At 47.0% G+C, this 6000-nt stretch overlaps 1 long non-coding RNA gene across 1 annotated transcript in view; it reads left to right on the top strand.

Moving 5' to 3' along the window:
• Positions 1 to 678: 678 nt before the first annotated feature.
• Positions 679 to 6000, top strand: part of LOC129635940 (uncharacterized) — a 43731-nt gene continuing 38409 nt past the window's right edge. The window contains exons 1-2 of the long non-coding RNA XR_008706552.1: positions 679 to 836; positions 2121 to 2310. This is a non-coding gene — a long non-coding RNA (uncharacterized LOC129635940). The remainder of the gene's footprint in view (positions 837 to 2120; positions 2311 to 6000) is intronic.

Below are 6000 nucleotides of genomic sequence, written 5' to 3'. Positions count from 1 at the left end.
GACTCATTGGAAAAGACTCTGATGCTGGGAGGGATTGGGGGCAGGAGGAAAAGGGGACAACAGAGGATGAGATGGCTGGATAGCATCACTGACTCGATGGACGTGAGTCTGAGTGAACTCTGAGAGTTGGTGATTGACAGGGAAGCCTGGCATGCTGCGATTCATGGGGTCGCAAAGAGTCAGACACGACTGAGTGACTGAACTGAACTGAACTGATTGTGGTTGTTAACAGGGGTACAGCATGGCACCCACCTGCCTGTATTTACAGTCTCCAGGAAAGATAGTCAGGTAAACAGATGGCTACAGTGAAGGTGTCAGATGCAGTGGTAATCAAAGATGGTGTAAGGACAGCTAGCCCCGTCTTAGGATATCAGGGATGATTTCCCCAAGGAGGTGCTGCTCAAGCTGAGACTGAAGGATGGAGGCCTTTCTGGGGAGGCCCAGAGGGGAGAGGCAAAAGGTGTGTCTGCGTGCCTGTCTAATGAAGATCCTCCTCCTGCTCTTTCCTCAAGCATCTTCCCCCACCTTCTCCCCGCTGGTGGTGAGATGGGGTCACTCTGACATGGGAAACGTGGATCCCAAATGAGCTGTGTCAGTGCTTGCTGATGTGGCGCTCCAGCCCTGGGGCGGGTCCAGTGAGTGCTCTGCATGCCTCCCGCCTGTGACTCACCCAGTGCCCCGTCCAGTGGCTGGGGCCTCCAGGACTCCGCTGCACTGTGGTGGGCAGTGCCACTGTGCTGGTCCAAGCACCACTGCCCCTGGACTCTCAGGCCACCCTGCTGCTGTCACTCCCTCAAAGAAACCCTGGACTCCCTGCCTTAGTCTCCTGAGTGTCTGTAAGTAAGCCAGCGTCAGTAGGGAGACCCTCATCTTCTTCTCTATTTCCAGAAAAGTGGGGAGAATAATGTGCTATATGAAGTTTATTCCTTTGAACTCAAGGGGCCCGGAATTCTTTCCTGGGCTCCCCTCTCTTTAGGCTCAGTTGAGACTCTCTTGTGCTCTCTTACCGTGGCTTCCGCCTGGAGGAACAACTCTGTAAGCCCTGTCCATGGCTCCTGATTTCTGTGGTGTCAAGACTATATCATAACAAAGGCCATTATTTAGTGAGTACCTACTATGAGCCAGGGATTTTGCTATCGTGATCTTCAATAATATTAACAACCCTGCAAAGTAAATAGCAGTATCAGGTGAGAAAACAGACTCAAGAGAAATTTAATAATGTGCCCAGGGTCATACTAAGGTACAGATTTAGAATTCAAACTGGTGCATCTTGTTCCAAAGCCATGGGCTTTCTAGACTGTCACATGACTATCCATCCACCCCATCATACTCCTAATGCCTTATTTCCAAGGCAGTCCTCTATCAGAAAGCATTAGCTTTCTACACCCCATCTCCCCGTCATGGTAGGAAAGAGGTTTCTGCCTCCAGATTGTCTCAGGCAGCCCCCTGATCACAGTGCACATGATTCCCTGTCATGCAGGCGCATTCTGTCATGGTCAGGAGCATGTGACGTCTTCTCCCACCTCCCAACCCTTAAAACAGTGGCAAATTAGAGCTCTGTAATGGATTTTAACCCTTGGGTTTATCAATACTATTAAATGGTTGTGGTGCAGCAGCCACTAAAAATACAAAGACAGGAGAGAAATCCTACCCTCAAGTCCAGTAAGAGAGCCAGATTCAAGGTCAAATAATAATGACAATGTAGTACAGCAAATGCAACATTGGACTGTATATAAGGAACAGTGATGAGAGACAGGCAAGACCAGCAATGCGTAGGGAGTTGGGGAGAATTCAGAAGCAGGTGAGGCTTGGTACGGGCAATGAAGGATGAGTCGGAGTTTGGTGGACAAATAAGGGAGGAACAGAACACTGGGGACAAAGGGAGTTTGGAATCCATTGCAGGGTCCTATCCTGGCATGGCTGACATTACTTGCATGGGCAAGGATCAGGCCCTTACCCAGCTCCCCTTTTCATGGAAAGCATGCTATAAAAGCTACCAGTGGATCTTCACTAAATCTTATCTGGCTTTGCGTGTCTGATGCAACTTCAGAAACATCTGGGCCAATGTTCTTGTTTCCTCAGATGAGCACAAAACCCCTTCGTCCTAATGTTTTCTGCAGAAGGACGGGCCTTCCAGGAGTCTGTGTCGTAAAGGAAGCTGGAGCCACTCAGCTTGCAGTTGTCATCAGCGTGGCCTTCCTAGACGCGCCGGCACAGCCAAGCTACCAGCAGCCAGCGAGGACAAAGGGGCTGACCGTCTTCCCATTTCTTCCTCTGATGATAGGGAGTCTGTTAATGATGAGCGGGCAAGTCAGTATTTCCCAAGAAAGGACATTTTAGTGCTTTTAAGTAACATTTCTATGTTTTGTTGTTGTTCAGTCACTGTCATGTCTGACTCTTTGTGACCCCGTGGACTGCAGCACGCCAGGCTTCCCTGTCCTTCACTATCACACAGAGCTTGTGCAAACTCATGTCCCTTGATTCGGTGATGCCATCCAACCATTGCATCCTCTGCTGCCCCCTTCTTCTCCTGCCCTCAATCTTTCCCAGCATCAGGGTCTTTTCCAATGAGTTGGCTCTTCGCATCAGGTGGCCAAAATATTGGAGCTTCAGCTTCAGCGCCAGTCCTTCCAATGAATATTCAGGGTTGACTTCCTTTAGGATTGACTGGTTTGATCTCCTTGCTGTCCAGGGGGCTCTCAAGAGTCTTCTCCAACACCACATTTTGAAAGCATCAGTTATTTGACACTCAGCCTTCTTTATGGTCTAATTTCAAAAGTAACACATGTTGATTGTACAAAAAGTTGAAAAGTAGCAGGGAAGGAAATTTTACCTGTCCAACTTTTACTAAGAGTAATGATGTCAGTATTCTGTTCTTCATGTGTGCATTTGAGAAAAAACAGAAAAAGAATAATAGTGTGCTATACAAACTTTTTCAGTTATTAGTATGATGGAAATATTATATCATTAATACACTTCTGGTGTGTTATTTTTAATGGCTTTATAATATTCTCTACCTTATTCATGACTTATTTAAAGTCTTCTATCATTGGGCAAGGGCATCCCAGGTGGCACCAATGGTAAAGAACCTGCCTGCCAATGCATGAGACCCAGGAGCCGCCATTTGTATCCCTGGGTCAAGAAGATCCCCTAGAGGAGGAAATGGCAACCTATCCCAGTATTCTTGCTTAGAAAATCCCATGAACAGAGGAGCCTGGTGGGCTAGATAGAGTTCTTGGAGTCATAAAGAGTTGGACTCGACTGAGTGTTTAAGCACATTACTAGGCGTGGCGATTGTTTTTTTAATTTTTTACAGTCATAAAACTATGATAAACATCTTGTAGCTAAATCCTTGGGCACATACATGATTACTCTAATTCCAGGAAGAGTGTTAAGCAGGTATACCAGGTTGAGGAGCCTTCCAGGAGGCCATGTGGATGGCAGCTTGCTTGAGAAGTTGTCTCCTTGGTTGCATGGGCTTAGGATGGTGGACCAACCAGAACCCTGGGCTCCCCCTGCTGAGCTGGTTCAGAATTGATACCACCAGGCACCCCTGCTTTGGCTCTGAGCCTGGCTATTGGACTGGGGCCTCCCAGTTGAGAGTCATCACTCAGGGTGGGACAGCATCATGGGGAGAGGAGAGGGTCCTCTCTAAATTTGCACAACACCAGGCTTCTGTTCAGTGTTTTGGATAATTAAAAGTAGACCCTCACCCAGGCCACATCTTTAGTCTAAAGTGTGCTGCAGGTGGATTTTGGAATTGGTTCCTGGGGGCCAGAGAGAAGCACCATCCCCCGTGATATCTAAACTAGGTGGAGAAGTAGCCCCGGAGGTGTTGTGCAGAGCAGACCCTCCACAGGCCATGTTCCGGCAGATGACTTCCTCAGTCCTCTCATCTGGTGAATATCAGACCTGATTTTAGAGGATGACCAGACTTAGAGTATAAGCTCTGAACAACTAAGTCAACCCCTGTGGCATGACAGACACATCCTTCTTCTCCATAACTTCAGCCTGAAATCCTCAGTTCTCTCTGATGTTTGGGGAGGGCCCATGCCTTCCTTAGTCTCCTTGGTTGGGTGATGCTCGGCTTTCCTGCAGTGACGGTGATGGAGCCTCCTACAGAAGTCCTGCCAGAATGAGAAGGGGATGAATCCACACCCAGCTGTCCCCACCTTCTAGTCACTGGCTTGCAATGTAATGAAGACCCTTGGGACAGGGCCATAGACTTCTCCCTCTGGGGCCCTCAACTTTTTTTTCACTTGGAGTGAAAATGACTGGCACAGCAGGAACACAAACATGGTTGTGAGATGATGATGAGGCTATGGCATCATTGCCACGGCCTGGCCTGCATTTGTCCCAAACCTCATTCAACACACGTTCATCACTAGAATGGGATATATTCATTTATTTATCACTGCAGTCTTTAAAGGCAAGAGTCTTTAACTTGTTCACTGCTCTATCCTCAGGCACGTAGTATGCCCTCAATAAACGTTTATGAATGAATGGATGGATGAATGAATGGAGCATGTCCTATGGCCAAGGCACTGGGCTAGATGCTGGGAAAGCAACCGGGTAGGATGGAAGGGCCATGAGATTCGCAGTCACATGGTCATGGGTTCCCATCCACGTTCTGGCCTCCATTTCCTCTTTCAGGAAATGGGACTCACAATGCCCCGCTTATAGGGAAATTGTGATGATTGTAATTGTTGGTCAATGCCTAGTCCAGCACCTGGGCTGTTATCATCCTCCTTCTGCGCATCCTGGACTGCACATCTCCCTGAGGACTCAGCCAGGCTGAGAAGATGCTTGAGAAGCGAGGGCTGCCTGTTCTGCATTGGGCCACCGCTCCCTGGTACCCGGTGGAGAAAACTGGCTGTGTCTGCATCATGTCATCCATCTCTTTTCAGGCCACACACCTGGAGCCGGGAACTGGAACGTGTGAGCTCCAGCAGCAGCTGGTTCATCTTATAGCCACAGCCCAGACACACGGTGAATTTAGAAAAGAGAGGAAGAGGTGTTCATCTCTCTCTGAGGGAAAAAAAAAAAAGAGTGAGGCCTCACTTTTATCGTGTACACCGGCACGTTGGCTTGGCAGCTGATCTATTTCATTTTATAGTTTACTTTGCAGAAGACTGATTCCAGCGTGTGCACACCAGAGTTTTGCTGTATTTAAAAGTCAAGCAAGGAAGATGTCCACTGTCTACATCAGAGGAGGCCAGGCAGTGGCATGAATCGTAATTCTTTGTGCACTTATATCCCCCAAACTACTTGCTTATGTGCTTAAATAAAAGGCTGTGTATTGAGTACCAGTTATTTGCCAGTTGATTACATTTCAGAAGAATGTCTGAACTTCCCAAGGCTTCTATTTCACACCAGAAACCTAAGCTGAAATATTTTCATGTGGTAACACTTTTGATAGAGGCAAAATAATTTAAACAAATAATTAGCCTTGAGAACAAAAGTGTACACAAAAGCACAATTAATGAATTTACTAATTGTCCTTCCCTGCTGTGGACATTGCTCAAAGTTGAATTTTAAGCTATTACATAAATATAAACTACTGTACCAAGCCACACAACCGGATGACTCACCATTAGTCATTAATGTTGCCTCGAAAACAAACCTGGGCTCTCAGAGAGAAAATGTGTTCACCTAAGCAGACATTATTTTGAAAATAAAGCCAGTCTTACATGATAAACTGTTCTTTGAGTCTGTGGGAAAAAACACGCACACACACAAGAGATTTGTGGGTTTTAATGCCTTATGTAAATATCAGACAGGCAACATTTACCTTCTTCAAAATTCTCCATTAGCCGAAAGGGATGAATTTGGTCTGGCCTGGCCACGTGGTCCAATGCATCCCCTCTCTCTCTCCATCCCACCCTTTTGCTGAAATGGAATAAAAAAGGTGAACTAAAGTGCCTTTGTGCTTAATATTCTGTGTATGTGATGGAGGCAGCTTTCTACTCCTCCCTGTCCTCTTCTTCTGCATCTTCTTCT

Source organism: Bubalus kerabau, chromosome 21 (assembly GCF_029407905.1).
Source record: "Bubalus kerabau isolate K-KA32 ecotype Philippines breed swamp buffalo chromosome 21, PCC_UOA_SB_1v2, whole genome shotgun sequence".
NCBI classification, from domain to species: Eukaryota; Metazoa; Chordata; class Mammalia; order Artiodactyla; family Bovidae; genus Bubalus; species Bubalus kerabau.
This window is presented reverse-complemented; position numbering and strand designations above follow the sequence as displayed.